Genomic DNA, 22,270 nt, shown 5'->3' with positions numbered 1-22,270 from the left:
GCGGCACACCCACAACACTGACACTCCCACACTGCGGGACACCCACAACACTTACACTCCCACACTGCGGCACACCCACAACACTGACCCTCCGACACTGCGGCACACCCACAACACTGACACTCCCACACTGCGGCACACCCACAACACTGACACTCCCACACTGCGGCACACCCACAACACTGACACTCCCACACTGCGGCACACCCACAACACTGACACTCCCACACTGCGGCACACCCACAACACTTACACTCCCACACTGCGGCACACCCACAACACTGACACTCCGACACTCCGACACACCCACAACACTGACCCTCCGACACTGCGGCAAACCCACAACACTGACACTCCGACACTGCGGCACACCCACAACACTGACCCTCCGACACTGCGGCACACCCACAACACTGACCCTCCGACACTGCGGCACACGCACAACACTGACACTCCGACACTGCGGCACACCCACAACACTGACACTCCGACACTGCGGCACACCCACAACACTGACCCTCCCACACTGCGGCACACCCACAACACTGACCCTCCGACACTGCGGCACACCCACAACACTGACACTCCGACACTGCGGCACACCCACAACACTGACACTCCGACAGAGCGGCACACCCACAACACTGACCTTCCGACACTGCGGCACACCCACAACACTGACCTTCCGACACTGCGGCACACCCACAACACTGACACTCCGACACTGCGGCACACCCACAACACTGACACTCCGACACTCCGACACTCCCACAACACTGACACTCCCACACTGCGGCACACCCACAGCACTGACACTCCGACACTGCAGCACACCCACAACACTGACACTCCCACACTGCGGCACACCCACAGCACTGACACTCCGACACTCCGACACTCCCACAACACTGACACTCCCACACTGCGGCACACCCACAACACTGACACTCCGACACTGCGACACACCCACAACACTGACCCTCCGACACTGCGGCACACCCACAACACTGACACTCCCACACTGCGGCACACCCACAACACTGACACTCCCACACTGCGGCACACCCACAACACTGACCCTCCGACACTGCGGCACACCCACAACACTGACACTCCCACACTGCGGCACACCCACAACACTGACACTCCCACACTGCGGCACACCCACAACACTGACCCTCCGACACTGCGGCACACCCACAACACTGACACTCCCACACTGCGGCACACCCACAACACTGACACTCCCACACTGCGGCACACCCACAACACTGACACTCCCACACTGCGGCACACCCACAACACTGACACTCCGACACTGCGGCACACCCACAACACTGACCCTCCGACACTGCGGCACACCCACAACACTGACACTCCCACACTGCGGCACACCCACAACACTGACCCTCCGACACTGCGGCACACCCACAACACTGACACTCCCACACTGCGGCACACCCACAACACTGACCCTCCGACACTGCGGCACACCCACAACACTGACACTCCGACACTGCGACACACCCACAACACTGACCCTCCGACACTGCGGCACACCCACAACACTGACCCTCCGACACTGCGGCACACCCACAACACTGACACTCCCACACTGCGGCACACCCACAACACTGACACTCCCACACTGCGGCACACCCACAACACTGACCCTCCGACACTGCGGCACACCCACAACACTGACACTCCCACACTGCAGCACACCCACAACACTGACACTCCCACACTGCGGCACACCCACAACACTGACCCTCCGACACTGCGGCACACCCACAACACTGACCTTCCGACACTGCGGCACACCCACAACACTGACACTCCGACACTCCCACAACACTGACACTCCCACACTGCGGCACACCCACAACACTGACACTCCGACACTGCGACACACCCACAACACTGACCCTCCGACACTGCGGCACACCCACAACACTGACACTCCGACACTGCGGCACACCCACAACACTGACCCTCCGACACTGCGGCACACCCACAACACTGATACTCCCACACTGCGGCACACCCACAACACTGACACTCCGACAGAGCGGCACACCCACAACACTGACACTCCGACACTGCGGCACACCCACAACACTGACACTCCGACACTGCGACACACCCACAACACTGACCCTCCGACACTGCGACACACCCACAACACTGACCCTCCGACACTGCGGCACACCCACAACACTGACACTCCGACACTGCGGCACACCCACAACACTGACACTCCCACACTGCGGCACACCCACAACACTGACACTCCCACACTGCGGCACACCCACAACACTGACCCTCCGACACTGCGGCACACCCACAACACTGACACTCCGACACTGCGGCACACCCACAACACTGACACTCCCACACTGCGGCACACCCACAACACTGACACTCCCACACTGCGGCACACCCACAACACTAACACTCCGACAATGCGGCACACCCACAACGCTGACCCTCCGACACTGCGGCACACCCACAACACTGACACTCCCACACTGCGGCACACCCACAACACTGACACTCCCACACTGCGGCACACCCACAACACTGACACTCCCACACTGCGGCACACCCACAACACTGACCCTCCGACAGAGCGGCACACCCACAACACTGACACTCCGACACTGCGGCACACCCACAACACTGACACTCCGACACTGCGGCACACCCACAACACTGACACTCCGACACTACGGCACACCCACAACACTGACCCTCCCACACTGCGACACACCCACAACACTGACACTCCCACACTGCGGCACACCCACAACACTGACACTCCCACACTGCGGCACACCCACAACACTGACACTCCCACACTGCGGCACACCCACAACACTGACACTCCCACACTGCGGCACACCCACAACACTAACACTCCGACAATGCGGCACACCCACAACGCTGACCCTCCGACACTGCGGCACACCCACAACACTGACACTCCCACACTGCGGCACACCCACAACACTGACACTCCCACACTGCGGCACACCCACAACACTGACACTCCCACACTGCTGCACACCCACAACACTGACCCTCCGACAGAGCGGCACACCCACAACACTGACACTCCGACACTGCGGCACACCCACAACACTGACCCTCCGACACTGCGGCACACCCACAACACTGACACTCCGACACTGCGGCACACCCACAACACTGACCCTCCCACACTGCGGCACACCCACAACACTGACACTCCCACACTGCGGCACACCCACAACACTGACACTCCCACACTGCGGCACACCCACAACACTGACCCTCCGACACTGCGGCACACCCACAACACTGACACTCCGACACTGCGGCACACCCACAACACTGACACTCCGACACTACGGCACACCCACAACACTGACCCTCCGACACTGCGGCACACCCACAACACTGACACTCCGACACTGCGGCACACCCACAACACTGACACTCCGACACTGCGGCACACCCACGACACTGACACTCCCACACTGCGGCACACCCACAACACTGACACTCCGACACTGCGGCACACCCACAACACTGACACTCCGACACTGCGGCACACCCACAACACTGACCCTCCCACACTGCGGCACACCCACAACACTGACACTCCCACACTGCGGCACACCCACAACACTGACACTCCCACACTGCGGCACACCCACAACACTGACCCTCCGACACTGCGGCACACCCACACTGACACTCCGACACTGCGGCACACGCACAACACTGACACTCCCACACTGCTGCACACCCACAACACTGACCCTCCGACACTGCGGCACACCCACAACACTGACCCTCCGACACTGCGGCACACCCACAACACTGAAACTCCGACACTGCGGCACACCCACAACACTGACACTCCCACACTGCGGCACACCCACAACACTGACCCTCCGACACTGCGGCACACCCACAACACTGACCCTCTGACACTGCGGCACACCCACAACACTGACCCTCCCACACTGCGGCACACCCACAACACTGACCCTCCGACACTGCGGCACACCCACAACACTGACAGTCCGACACTGCGGCACACCCACAACACTGACACTCCGACACTGCGGCACACCCACAACACTGACACTCCCACACTGCGGCACACCCACAACACTGACCCTCCGACACTGCGGCACACCCACAACACTGACACTCCGACACTGCGGCACACCCACAACACTGACACTCCGACAGTGCGGCACACCCACAACACTGACACTCCCACACTGCGGCACACCCACAACACTGACCCTCCGACACTGCGGCACACCCACAACACTGACACTCCCACACTGCGGCACACCCACAACACTGACACTCCCACACTGCGGCACACCCACAACACTGACACTCCGACACTGCGGCACACCCACAACACTGACACTCCCACACTGCGGCACACCCACAACACTGACCCTCCCACACTGCGGCACACCCACAACACTGACCCTCCGACACTGCGGCACACCCACAACACTGACCCTCCGACACTGCGGCACACCCACAACACTGACCCTCCGACAGAGCGGCACACCCACAACACTGACACTCCGACAGAGCGGCACACCCACAACACTGACACTCCCACACTGCGGAACACCCACAACACTGACACTCCGACACTGCGGCACACCTACAACACTGACACTCCCACACTGCGGCACACCCACAACACTGACACTCCGACACTGCGGCACACCCACAACACTGACACTCCCACACTGCGGCACACCCACAACACTGACACTCCGTCACTGCGGCACACCCACAACACTGACACTCCGACACTGCGGCACACCCACAACACTGACCCTCCGACACTGCGGCACACCCACAACACTGACACTCCCACACTGCGGCACACCCACAACACTGACCCTCCCACACTGCGGCACACCCACAACACTGACCCTCCCACACTGCAGCACACCCACAACACTGACCCTCCGACACTGCGGCACACCCACAACACTGACCCTCCGAGACTGCGGCACACCCACAACACTGACCCTCCGACAGAGCGGCACACCCACAACACTGACACTCCGACACTGCGGCACACCCACAACACTGACCCTCCGACACTGCGGCACACCCACAACACTGACCCTCCCACACTGCGGCACACCCGCAACACTGACCCTCCCACACTGCGGCACACCCGCAACACTGACACTCCCACACTGCGGCACACCCACAACACTGACACTCCCACACTGCGGCACACCCACAACACTGACACTCCGACACTGCGGCACACCCACAACACTGACCCTCCGACAGAGCGGCACACCCACAACACTGACACTCCGACACTGCGGCACACCCACAACACTGATACTCCCACACTGCGGCACACCCACAACACTGACACTCCCACACTGCGGCACACCCACAACACTGACACTCCCACACTGCGGCACACCCACAACACTGACCCTCCGACACTGCGGCACACCCACAACACTGACACTCCGACACTGCGGCACACCCACAACACTGACACTCCCACACTGCGGCACACCCACAACACTGACACTCCCACACTGCGGCACACCCACAACACTGATACTCCCACACTGCGGCACACCCACAACACTGACCCTCCGACACTGCGGCACACCCACAACACTGACCCTCCGACACTGCGGCACACCCACAACACTGACCCTCCGACACTGCGGCACACCCACAACACTGACCCTCCGACACCGCGGCACACCCACAACACTGACACTCCCACAGAGCGGCACACCCACAACACTGACACTCCCACACTGCGGCACACCCACAACACTGACCCTCCGACACTGCGGCACACCCACAACACTGACACTCCGACACTGCGGCACACCCACAACACTGACCCTCCGACACTGCGGCACACCCACAACACTGACCCTCCCACATTGCGACACACCCACAACACTGACACTCCCACACTGCGGCACACCCACAACACTGACCCTCCGACACTGCGGCACACCCACAACACTGACACTCCGACACTGCGGCACACCCACAACACTAACACTCCCACACTGCGGCACACCCACAACACTGACCCTCCGACACTGCGGCACACCCACAACACTGACACTCCGACACTGCGGCACACCCACAACACTGACACTCCGACAGTGCGGCACACCCACAACACTGACACTCCCACACTGTGGCACACCCACAACACTGACCCTCCGACACTGCGGCACACCCACAACACTGACACTCCGACACTGCGGCACACCCACAACACTGACACTCCCACACTGCGGCACACCCACAACACTGACACTCCCACACTGCGGCACACCCACAACACTGACCCTCCCACACTGCGGCACACCCACAACACTGACACTCCCACACTGCGGCACACCCACAACACTGACACTCCGACACTGCGGCACACCCACAACACTGACACTCCCACACTGCGGCACACCCACAACACTGACACTCCGACACTGCGGCACACCCACAACACTGACACTCCGACAGAGCGGCACACCCACAACAGTGACACTCCGACAGAGCGGCACACCCACAACACTGACACTCCGACACTGCGGCACACCCACAACACTGACACTCCGACACTGCGGCATACCCACAACACTGACCCTCCGACACTGCGGCATACCCACAACACTGACCCTCCGACACTGCGGCACACCCACAACACTGACACTCCCACACTGCGGCACACCCACAACACTGACACTCCCACACTGCGGCACACCCACAACACTGACACTCCGACAGAGCGGCACACCCACAACACTGACCCTCCGACACTGCGGCACACCCACAACACTGACCCTCCGACACTGCGGCACACCCACAACACTGACCCTCCCACACTGCGGCACACCCACAACACTGACCCTCCCACACTGCGGCACACCCACAACACTGACACTCCGACACTGCGGCACACCCACAACACTGACACTCCCACACTGCGGCACACCCACAACACTGACCCTCCGACAGAGCGGCACACCCACAACACTGACACTCCGACAGAGCGGCACACCCACAACACTGACACTCCGACACTGCGACACACCCACAACACTGACACTCCGACACTGCGGCACACCCACAACACTGACCCTCCGACAGAGCGGCACACCCACAACACTGACACTCCGACAGAGCGGCACACCCACAACACTGACCCTCCCACACTGCAGCACACCCACAACACTGACACTCCGACAGAGCGGCACACCCACAACACTGACAATCCGACACTGCGGCACACCCACAACACTGACCCTCCGACACTGCGGCACACCCACAACACTGACACTCCCACACTGCGGCACACCCACAACACTGACACTCCGACACTGCGGCACACCCACAACACTGACACTCCGACAGAGCGGCACACCCACAACACTGACACTCCGACACTGCGGCACACCCACAACACTGACCCTCCGACACTGCGGCACACCCACAACACTGACCCTCCCACACTGCGGCACACCCACAACACTGACACTCCGACACTGCGGCAGACCCACAACACTGACACTCCCACACTGCGGCACACCCACAACACTGACACTCCGGCACACCCACAACACTGACACTCCGACACTGCGGCACACCCACAACACTGACACTCCCACACTGCGGCACACCCACAACACTGACACTCCCACACTGCGGCACACCCACAACACTGACACTCCGACACTGCGGCACACCCACAACACTGACCCTCCGACACTGCGGCACACCCACAACACTGACCCTCCGACACTGCGGCACACCCACAACAGTGACACTCCGACACTGCGGCACACCCACAACACTGACACTCCCACACTGCGGCACACCCACAACACTGACACTCCCACACTGCGGCACACCCGCAACACTGATACTCCCACACTGCGGCACACCCACAACACTGACACTCCCACACTGCGGCACACCCACAACACTTACACTGCCATACTGCGGCACACCCACAACACTGACCCTCCGACACTCCGACACACCCACACCACTGACCCTCCGACACTGCGGCAAACCCACAACACTGACACTCCGACACTGCGGCACACCCACAACACTGACACTCCGACACTGCGGCATACCCACAACACTGACACTCCCACACTGCGGCACACCCACAACACTGACCCTCCGACACTGCGGCACACCCACAACACTGACCCTCCGACACTGCGGCACACCCACAACACTGACCCTCTGACACTGCGGCACACCCACAACACTGACCCTCCCACACTGCGGCACACCCACAACACTGACCCTCCGACACTGCGCACACCCACAACACTGACACTCCGACACTGCGGCACACCCACAACACTGACCCTCCGACACTGCGGCACACCCACAACACTGACCCTCCGACACTGCGGCACACCCACAACACTGACCCTCCGACACTGCGGCACACCCACAACACTGACCCTCCCACACTGCGGCACACCCACAACACTGACCCTCCGACACTGCGCACACCCACAACACTGACACTCCCACACTGCGGCACACCCACAACACTGACCCTCCCACACTGCGCACACCCACAACACTGACACTCCCACACTGCGGCACACCCACAACACTGACACTCCGACACTGCGGCACACCCACAACACTGACACTCCCACACTGCGGCACACCCACAACACTGACACTCCGACACTGCGGCACACCCGCAACACTGACACACTGCGCACACCCACAACACTGACACTCCGATACTGCGCACACCCACAACACTGACCCTCCCACACTGCGGCACACCCACAACACTGACACTCCGACACTGCGCACACCCACAACACTGACACTCCCACACTGCGGCACACCCACAACACTGACCCTCCCACACTGCGGCACACCCACAACACTGACACTCCCACACTGCGGCACACCCACAACACTGACACTCCGACAGAGCGGCATACCCACAACACTGACACTCCGACACTGCGGCACACCCACAACACTGACACTCCCACACTGCGGCACACCCACAACACTGACCCTCCCACACTGCGGCACACCCACAACACTGACCCTCCAACACTGCGGCACACCCACAACACTGACACTCCGACACCGCGGCACACCCACAACACTGACACTCCCACACTGCGGCACACCCACAACACTGACACTCCCACACTGCGGCACACCCACAACACTGACCCTCCGACACTGCGGCACACCCACAACACTGACCCTCCGACACTGCGGCACACCCACAACACTGACACTCCCACACTGCGGCACACCCACAACACTTACACTCCCACACTGCGGCACACCCACAACACTGACCCTCCGACACTGCGGCACACCCACAACACTGACACTCCCACACTGCGGCACACCCACAACACTGACACTCCCACACTGCGGCACACCCACAACACTTACACTCCCACACTGCGGCACACCCACAACACTGACCCTCCGACACTCCGACACACCCACAACACTGACCCTCCGACACTGCGGCAAACCCACAACACTGACACTCCGACACTGCGGCACACCCACAACACTGACCCTCCGACACTGCGGCACACGCACAACACTGACACTCCGACACTGCGGCACACCCACAACACTGACGCTCCGACACTGCGGCACACCCACAACACTGACCCTCCGACACTGCGGCACACCCACAACACTGACCCTCCGACACTGCGGCACACCCACAACACTGACACTCCCACACTGCGGCACACCCACAACACTGACACTCCCACACTGCGGCACACCCACAACACTGACCCTCCGACACTGCGGCACACCCACAACACTGACACTCCCACACTGCGGCACACGCACAACACTGACACTCCGACACTGCGGCACACCCACAACACTGACCCTCCGACACTGCGGCACACCCACAACACTGACACTCCCACACTGCGGCACACCCACAACACTGACACTCCCACACTGCGGCACACCCACAACACTGACACTCCGACACTGCGACACACCCACAACACTGACACTCCGACAGAGCGGCACACCCACAACACTGACCCTCCCACACTGCGGCACACCCACAACACTGACCCTCCGACACTGCGCACACCCACAACACTGACACTCCGACACTGCGGCACACCCACAACACTGACCCTCCGACACTGCGGCACACCCACAACACTGACGCTCCGACACTGCGGCACACGCACAACACTGACACTCCGACACTGCGGCACACCCACAACACTGACACTCCCACACTGCGGCACACCCACAACACTGACACTCCCACACTGCGGCACACCCACAACACTGACACTCCCACACTGCGGCACACCCACAACACTGACACTCCAACACTGCGGCACACCCACAACACTGACCCTCCGACACTGCGGCACATCCACAACACTGACACTCCGACACTGCGGCACACCCACAACACTGACCCTCCCACACTGCGGCACACCCACAACACTGACCCTCCGACACTGCGCACACCCACAACACTGACCCTCCCACACTGCGGCACACCCACAACACTGACCCTCCCACACTGCGCACACCCACAACACTGACACTCCCACACTGCGGCACACCCACAACACTGACACTCCGACACTGCGGCACACCCACAACACTAACACTCCCACACTGCGGCACACCCACAACACTGACACTCCGACACTGCGGCACACCCACAACACTGACACACTGCGCACACCCACAACACTGACACTCCGACACTGCGCACACCCACAACACTGACCCTCCCACACTGCGGCACACCCACAACACTGACCCTCCGACACTGCGCACACCCACAACACTGACACTCCCACACTGCGGCACACCCACAACACTGACCCTCCCACACTGCGCACACCCACAACACTGACACTCCCACACTGCGGCACACCCACAACACTGACACTCCGACACTGCGGCACACCCACAACACTGACACTCCCACACTGCGGCACACCCACAACACTGACACTCCGACACTGCGGCACACCCGCAACACTGACACACTGCGCACACCCACAACACTGACACTCCGATACTGCGCACACCCACAACACTGACCCTCCCACACTGCGGCACACCCACAACACTGACACTCCGACACTGCGCACACCCACAACACTGACACTCCCACACTGCGGCACACCCACAACACTGACCCTCCCACACTGCGGCACACCCACAACACTGACACTCCCACACTGCGGCACACCCACAACACTGACACTCCGACAGAGCGGCATACCCACAACACTGACACTCCGACACTGCGGCACACCCACAACACTGACACTCCCACACTGCGGCACACCCACAACACTGACCCTCCCACACTGCGGCACACCCACAACACTGACCCTCCAACACTGCGGCACACCCACAACACTGACACTCCGACACCGCGGCACACCCACAACACTGACACTCCCACACTGCGGCACACCCACAACACTGACACTCCCACACTGCGGCACACCCACAACACTGACCCTCCGACACTGCGGCACACCCACAACACTGACCCTCCGACACTGCGGCACACCCACAACACTGACACTCCCACACTGCGGCACACCCACAACACTTACACTCCCACACTGCGGCACACCCACAACACTGACCCTCCGACACTGCGGCACACCCACAACACTGACACTCCGACACTGCGGCACACCCACAACACTGACCCTCCGACACTGCGACACACCCACAACACTGACCCTCCCACACTGCGGCACACCCACAACACTGACCCTCCGACACTGCGGCACACCCACAACACTGACACTCCCACACTGCGGCACACCCACAACACTGACACTCCCACACTGCGGCACACCCACAACACTGACACTCCCACACTGCGGCACACCCACAACACTGACACTCCCACACTGCGGCACACCCACAACACTTACACTCCCACACTGCGGCACACCCACAACACTGACCCTCCGACACTCCGACACACCCACAACACTGACCCTCCGACACTGCGGCAAACCCACAACACTGACACTCCGACACTGCGGCACACCCACAACACTGACCCTCCGACACTGCGGCACACCCACAACACTGACGCTCCGACACTGCGGCACACGCACAACACTGACACTCCGACACTGCGGCACACCCACAACACTGACCCTCCGACACTGCGCACACCCACAACACTGACACTCCGACACTGCGGCACACCCACAACACTGACCCTCCGACACTGCGGCACACCCACAACACTGACCCTCCGACACTGCGGCACACCCACAACACTGACCCTCCGACACTGCGGCACACCCACAACACTGACCCTCCCACACTGCGGCACACCCACAACACTGACCCTCCGACACTGCGCACACCCACAACACTGACCCTCCCACACTGCGGCACACCCACAACACTGACCCTCCCACACTGCGCACACCCACAACACTGACACTCCCACACTGCGGCACACCCACAACACTGACACTCCGACACTGCGGCACACCCACAACACTAACACTCCCACACTGCGGCACACCCACAACACTGACACTCCGACACTGCGGCACACCCACAACACTGACACACTGCGCACACCCACAACACTGACACTCCGACACTGCGCACACCCACAACACTGACCCTCCCACACTGCGGCACACCCACAACACTGACACTCCGACACTGCGCACACCCACAACACTGACACTCCCACACTGCGGCACACCCACAACACTGACCCTCCCACACTGCGGCACACCCACAACACTGACACTCCCACACTGCGGCACACCCACAACACTGACACTCCGACAGAGCGGCATACCCACAACACTGACACTCCGACACTGCGGCACACCCACAACACTGACACTCCCACACTGCGGCACACCCACAACACTGACCCTCCCACACTGCGGCACACCCACAACACTGACCCTCCAACACTGCGGCACACCCACAACACTGACACTCCGACACCGCGGCACACCCACAACACTGACACTCCCACACTGCGGCACACCCACAACACTGACACTCCCACACTGCGGCACACCCACAACACTGACCCTCCGACACTGCGGCACACCCACAACACTGACCCTCCGACACTGCGGCACACCCACAACACTGACACTCCCACACTGCGGCACACCCACAACACTGACACTCCGACACTGCGGCACACCCACAACACTGACACTCCCACACTGCGGCACACCCACAACACTGACACTCCGACAGAGCGGCACACCCACAACACTGACACTCCGACAGAGCGGCACACCCACAACACTTACACTCCCACACTGCGGCACACCCACAACACTGACCCTCCGACACTGCGGCACACCCACAACACTGACACTCCCACACTGCGGCACACCCACAACACTGACACTCCCACACTGCGGCACACCCACAACACTGACACTCCCACACTGCGGCACACCCACAACACTGACACTCCCACACTGCGGCACACCCACAACACTTACACTCCCACACTGCGGCACACCCACAACACTGACCCTCCGACACTCCGACACACCCACAACACTGACCCTCCGACACTGCGGCAAACCCACAACACTGACACTCCGACACTGCGGCACACCCACAACACTGACCCTCCGACACTGCGGCACACCCACAACAATGACCCTCCGACACTGCGGCACACGCACAACACTGACACTCCGACACTGCGGCACACCCACAACACTGACACTCCGACACTGCGGCACACCCACAACACTGACACTCCGACAGAGCGGCACACCCACAACACTGACACTCCGACACTGCGGCACACCCACAACACTGACCTTCCGACACTGCGGCACACCCACAACACTGACCCTCCGACACTGCGGCACACCCACAACACTGACACTCCGACACTCCCACAACACTGACACTCCCACACTGCGGCACACCCACAACACTGACACTCCGACACTGCGACACACCCACAACACTGACACTCCCACACTGCGGCACACCCACAACACTGACACTCCCACACTGCAGCACACCCACAACACTGACACTCCCACACTGCGGCACACCCACAACACTGACACTCCGACAGAGCGGCACACCCACAACACTGACACTCCCACACTGCGGCACACCCACAACACTGACACTCCCACACTGAGGCACACCCACAACACTGACACTCCCACACTGCGGCACACCCACAACACTGACACAACCACACTGCGGCACACCCACAACACTGACACTCCGACACTGCAGCACACCCACAACACTGACACTCCGACACTGCGGCACACCCACAACACTGACACTCCGACAGAGCGGCACACCCACAACACTGACACTCCGACAGAGCGGCACACCCACAACACTGACACTCCGACACTGCGGCACACCCACAACACTGACCTTCCGACACTGCGGCACACCCACAACACTGACCCTCCGACAGAGCGGCACACCCACAACACTGACCCTCCGACACTGCGGCAAACCCACAACACTGACACTCCGACACTGCGGCACACCCACAACACTGACCCTCCGACACTGCGGCACACCCACAACAATGACCCTCCGACACTGCGGCACACGCACAACACTGACACTCCGACACTGCGGCACACCCACAACACTGACACTCCGACACTGCAGCACACCCACAACACTGACACTCCCACACTGCGGCACACCCACAACACTGACACTCCGACACTGCGGCACACCCACAACACTGACACTCCGACACTGCAGCACACCCACAACACTGACACTCCCACACTGCGGCACACCCACAACACTGACACTCCCACACTGCGGCACACCCACAACACTGACACTCCCACACTGCGGCACACCCACAGCACTGACACTCCGACACTGCAGCACACCCACAACACTGACACTCCCACACTGCGGCACACCCACAACACTGACACTCCGACACTGCGACACACCCACAACACTGACACTCCCACACTGCGGCACACCCACAACACTGACACTCCGACAGAGCGGCACACCCACAACACTGACACTCCCACACTGCGGCACACCCACAACACTGACACTCCCACACTGAGGCACACCCACAACACTGACACTCCCACACTGCGGCACACCCACAACACTGACCCTCCCACACTGCAGCACACCCACAACACTGACACTCCGACACTGCGGCACACCCACAACACTGACACTCCGACACTGCGGCACACCCACAACACTGACCCTCCGACACTGCGACACACCCACAACACTGACACTCCGACACTGCGGCACACCCACAACACTGACACTCCCACACTGAGGCACACCCACAACACTGACACTCCGACACTGCGGCACACCCACAACACTGACACTCCGACACTGCGACACACCCACAACACTGACCCTCCGACACTGCGACACACCCACAACACTGACCCTCCGACACTGCGGCACACCCACAACACTGACACTCCGACACTGCGGCACACCCACAACACTGACACTCCGACACTGCGGCACACCCACAACACTGACACTCCCACACTGCGGCACACCCACAACACTGACACTCCGACACTGCGGCACACCCACAACACTGACCCTCCGACACTGCGGCACACCCACAACACTGACACTCCGACACTGCGGCACACCCACAACACTGACACTCCCACACTGCGGCACACCCACAACACTGACACTCCCACACTGCGGCACACCCACAACACTGACACTCCCACACTGCGGCACACCCACAACACTAACACTCCGACAATGCGGCACACCCACAACGCTGACCCTCCGACACTGCGGCACACCCACAACACTGACACTCCCACACTGCGGCACACCCACAACACTGACACTCCCACACTGCGGCACACCCACAACGCTGACACTCCCACACTGCGGCACACCCACAACACTGACACTCCCACACTGCGGCACACCCACAACACTGACACTCCCACACTGCGGCACACCCACAACACTGACACTCCCACACTGCGGCACACCCACAACACTGACCCTCCGACAGAGCGGCACACCCACAACACTGACACTCCGACACTGCGGCACACCCACAACACTGACACTCCGACACTGCGGCACACCCACAACACTGACCCTCCCACACTGCGACACACCCACAACACTGACACTCCCACACTGCGGCACACCCACAACACTGACACTCCCACACTGCGGCACACCCACAACACTGACACTCCCACACTGCGGCACACCCACAACACTGACACTCCCACACTGCGGCACACCCACAACACTGACACTCCCACACCGCGGCACACCCACAACACTGACCCTCCCACACTGCGACACACCCACAACACTGACACTCCCACACTGCGGCACACCCACAACACTGACACTCCCACACTGCGGCACACCCACAACACTGACACTCCCACACTGCGGCACACCCACAACACTGACACTCCCACACTGCAGCACACCCACAACACTGACACTCCCACACTGCGGCACACCCACAACACTGACACTCCCACACTGCGGCACACCCACAACACTGACCCTCCGACAGAGCGGCACACCCACAACACTGACACTCCGACACTGCGGCACACCCACAACACTGACCCTCCGACACTGCGGCACACCCACAACACTGACACTCCGACACTGCGGCACACCCACAACACTGACCCTCCCACACTGCGGCACACCCACAACACTGACACTCCCACACTGCGGCACACCCACAACACTGACCCTCCAACACTGCGGCACACCCACAACACTGACCCTCCAACACTGCGGCACACCCACAACACTGACACTCCGACACTACGGCACACCCACAACACTGACACTCCGACACTGCGGCACACCCACAACACTGACACTCCCACACTGCGGCACACCCACAACACTGACACTCCGACACTGCGGCACACCCACGACACTGACACTCCCACACTGCGGCACACCCACAACACTGACACTCCCACACTGCGGCACACCCACAACACTGACACTCCGACACTGCGGCACACCCACAACACTGACCTTCCCACACTGCGGCACACCCACAACACTGACACTCCCACACTGCGGCACACCCACAACACTGAAACTCCCACACTGCGGCACACCCACAACACTGACCCTCCGACACTGCGGCACACCCACAACACTGACACTCCGACACTGCGGCACACGCACAACACTGACACTCCCACACTGCGGCACACCCACAACACTGACCCTCCGACACTGCGGCACACCCACAACACTGACCCTCCGACACTGCGGCACACCCACAACACTGAAACTCCGACACTGCGGCACACCCACAACACTGACACTCCCACACTGCGGCACACCCACAACACTGACCCTCCGACACTGCGGCACACCCACAACACTGACCCTCCGACACTGCGGCACACCCACAACACTGACCCTCCCACACTGCGGCACACCCACAACACTGACCCTCCCACACTGCGGCACACCCACAACACTGACCCTCCGACACTGCGGCACACCCACAACACTGACACTCCGACACTGCGGCACACCCACAACACTGACACTCCGACACTGCGGCACACCCACAACACTGACACTCCCACACTGCGGCACACCCACAACACTGACCCTCCGACACTGCGGCACACCCACAACACTGACACTCCGACACTGCGGCACACACACAACACTGACACTCCGACAGTGCGGCACACCCACAACACTGACACTCCCACACTGCGGCACACCCACAACACTGACCCTCCGACACTGCGGCACACCCACAACACTGACACTCCGACACTGCGGCACACCCACAACACTGACACTCCCACACTGCGGCACACCCACAACACTGACACTCCCACACTGCGGCACACCCACAACACTGACACTCCGACACTGCGGCACACCCACAACACTGACACTCCCACACTGCGGCACACCCACAACACTGACCCTCCCACACTGCGGCACACCCACAACACTGACCCTCCGACACTGCGGCACACCCACAACACTGACCCTCCGACACTGCGGCACACCCACAACACTGACCCTCCGACAGAGCGGCACACCCACAACACTGACACTCCGACAGAGCGGCACACCCACAACACTGACACTCCCACACTGCGGAACACCCACAACACTGACACTCCGACACTGCGGCACACCTACAACACTGACACTCCCACACTGCGGCACACCCACAACACTGACACTCCGACACTGCGGCACACCCACAACACTGACACTCCCACACTGCGGCACACCCACAACACTGACACTCCGTCACTGCGGCACACCCACAACACTGACACTCCGACACTGCGGCACACCCACAACACTGACCCTCCGACACTGCGGCACACCCACAACACTGACCCTCCGACACTGCGGCACACCCACAACACTGACCCTCCGACACTGCAGCACACCAACAACACTGACACTCCCACACTGCGGCACACCCACAACACTGACACTCTGACACTGCGGCACACCCACAACACTGACCCTCCGACACCGCGGCACACCCACAACACTGACACTCCCACAGAGCGGCACACCCACAACACTGACACTCCCACACTGCGGCACACCCACAACACTGACACTCCGACACTGCGGCACACCCACAACACTGACCCTCCGACACTGCGGCACACCCACAACACTGACACTCCGACACTGCGGCACACCCACAACACTGACACTCCCACACTGCGGCACACCCACAACACTGACACTCCGACACTGCGGCACACCCACAACACTGACACTCCGACACTGCGGCACACCCACAACACTGACCCTCCGACACTGCGGCACACCCACAACACTGACCCTCCGACACTGCGGCACACCCACAACACTGACCCTCCCACATTGCGACACACCCACAACACTGACACTCCCACACTGCGGCACACCCACAACACTGACCCTCCGACACTGCGGCACACCCACAACACTGACACTCCGACACTGCGGCACACCCACAACACTAACACTCCCACACTGCGGCACACCCACAACACTGACCCTCCGACACTGCGGCACACCCACAACACTGACACTCCCACACTGCGGCACACCCACAACACTGACCCTCCGACACTGCGGCACACCCACAACACTGACACTCCGACACTGCGGCACACCCACAACACTGACACTCCGACAGTGCGGCACACCCACAACACTGACACTCCCACACTGTGGCACACCCACAACACTGACCCTCCGACACTGCGGCACACCCACAACACTGACACTCCGACACTGCGGCACACCCACAACACTGACACTCCCACACTGCGGCACACCCACAACACTGACACTCCCACACTGCGGCACACCCACAACACTGACCCTCCCACACTGCAGCACACCCACAACACTGACCCTCCGACACTGCGGCACACCCACAACACTGACCCTCCGACACTGCGGCACACCCACAACACTGACACTCCCACACTGCGGCACACCCACAACACTGACACTCCGACACTGCGGCACACCCACAACACTGACACTCCCACACTGCGGCACACCCACAACACTGACACTCCGACACTGCGGCACACCCACAACACTGACACTCCCACACTGCGACACACCCACAACACTGACACTCCGACACTGCGGCACACCCACAACACTGACACTCCGACACTGCGGCACACCCACAACACTGACCCTCCGACAGAGCGGCACACCCACAACACTGACCCTCCGACACTGCGGCATACCCACAACACTGACACTCCCACACTGCGGCACACCCACAACACTGACACTCCCACACTGCGGCACACCCACAACATTCACACTCCGACACTGCGGCACACCCACAACACTGACACTCCCACACTGCGGCACACCCACAACACTGACCCTCCGACAGAGCGGCACACCCACAACACTGACCCTCCGACACTGCGGCATACCCACAACACTGACACTCCCACACTGCGGCACACCCACAACACTGACACTCCCACACTGCGGCACACCCACAACACTGACCCTCCGACAGAGCGGCACACCCACAACACTGACCCTCCAACACTGCGGCACACCCACAACACTGACACTCCCACACTGCGGCACACCCACAACACTGACCCTCCGACACTGCGGCACACCCACAACACTGACCCTCCGACACTGCGGCACACCCACAACACTGACACTCCCACACTGCGGCACACCCACAACACTGACCCTCCGACAGAGCGGCACACCCACAACACTGACCCTCCAACACTGCGGCACACCCACAACACTGACACTCCCACACTGCGGCACACCCACAACACTGACCCTCCGACACTGCGGCACACCCACAACACTGACCCTCCGACACTGCGGCACACCCACAACACTGACACTCCCACACTGCGGCACACCCACAACACTGACACTCCGACACTGCGGCACACCCACAACACTGACACTCCGACACTGCGGCACACCCACAACACTGACCCTCCGACAGAGCGGCACACCCACAACACTGACACTCCGACACTGCGGCACACCCACAACACTGACACTCCGACACTGCGGCACACCCACAACACTGACACTCCCACACTGCGGCACACCCACAACACTGACACTCCCACACTGCGGCACACCCACAACACTGACACTCCGACACTGCGGCACACCCACAACACTGACACTCCGACACTGCGGCACACCCACAACACTGACACTCCGACAGAACGGCACACCCACAACACTGACCCTCCGACACTGCGGCACACCCACAACACTGACACTCCCACACTGCGGCACACCCACAACACTGACACTCCGACAGAGCGGCACACCCACAACACTGACCCTCCGACACTGCGGAACACCCACAACACTGACACTCCCACACTGCGGCACACCCACAACACTGACCCTCCGACACTGCGGCACACCCACAACACTGACACTCCGACACTGCGGCACACCCACAACACTGACACTCCCACACTGCGGCACACCCACAACACTGACACTCCCACACTGCGGCACACCCACAACACTGACCCTCCGACAGAGCGGCACACCCACAACACTGACACTCCCACACTGCGGCACACCCACAACACTGACACTCCCACACTGCGGCACACCCACAACACTGACACTCCGACAGAGCGGCACACCCACAACACTGACACTCCGACACTGCGGCACACCCACAACACTGACCCTCCGACACTGCGGCACACCCACAACACTGACACTCCGACACTGCGGCACACCCACAACACTGACACTCCCACACTGCGGCACACCCACAACACTGACACTCCGACACTGCGGCACACCCACAACACTGACACTCCCACACTGCGGCACACCCACAACACTGACACTCCGACACTGCGGCACACCCACAACACTGACACTCCGACACTGCGGCACACCCACAACGCTGACCCTCCGACACTGCGGCACACCCACAACACTGACCCTCCGACACTGCGGCACACCCACAACACTGACACTCCGCCACTGCGGCACACCCACAACACTGACCCTCCCACACTGCGGCACACCCACAACACTGACACTCCCACACTGCGGCACACCCACAACACTGACACTCCCACACTGCGGCACACCCACAACACTGACCCTCCGACACTGCGGCACACCCACAACACTGACACTCCGACACTGCGGCACACCCACAACACTGACACTCCCACACTGCGGCACACCCACAACACTGACCCTCCGACACTGCGGCACACCCACAACACTGACCCTCCGACACTGCGGCACACCCACAACACTGACACTCCGACACTGCGGCACACCCACAACACTGACCCTCCGACACTGCGGCACACACACAACACTGACCCTCCCACACTGCGACACACCCACAACACTGACACTCCCACACTGCGGCACACCCACAACACTGACACTCCGACACTGCGGCACACCCACAACACTGACACTCCGACACTGCGGCACACCCACAACACTGACCCTCCCACACTGCGACACACCCACAACACTGACCCTCCGACACTGCGGCACACCCACAACACTGACACTCCGACAGAGCGGCACACCCACAACACTGACACTCCGACACTGCGGCACACCCACAACACTGACCCTCCGACACTGC

This window comes from Chiloscyllium plagiosum, unplaced genomic scaffold, assembly GCF_037043375.1.
Source record: "Chiloscyllium plagiosum isolate Xiang-an unplaced genomic scaffold, Cpla_swu_hap1 HiC_scaffold_53X, whole genome shotgun sequence".
NCBI classification, from domain to species: Eukaryota; Metazoa; Chordata; class Chondrichthyes; order Orectolobiformes; family Hemiscylliidae; genus Chiloscyllium; species Chiloscyllium plagiosum.
Note: the sequence above shows the minus strand (reverse complement) of the source record.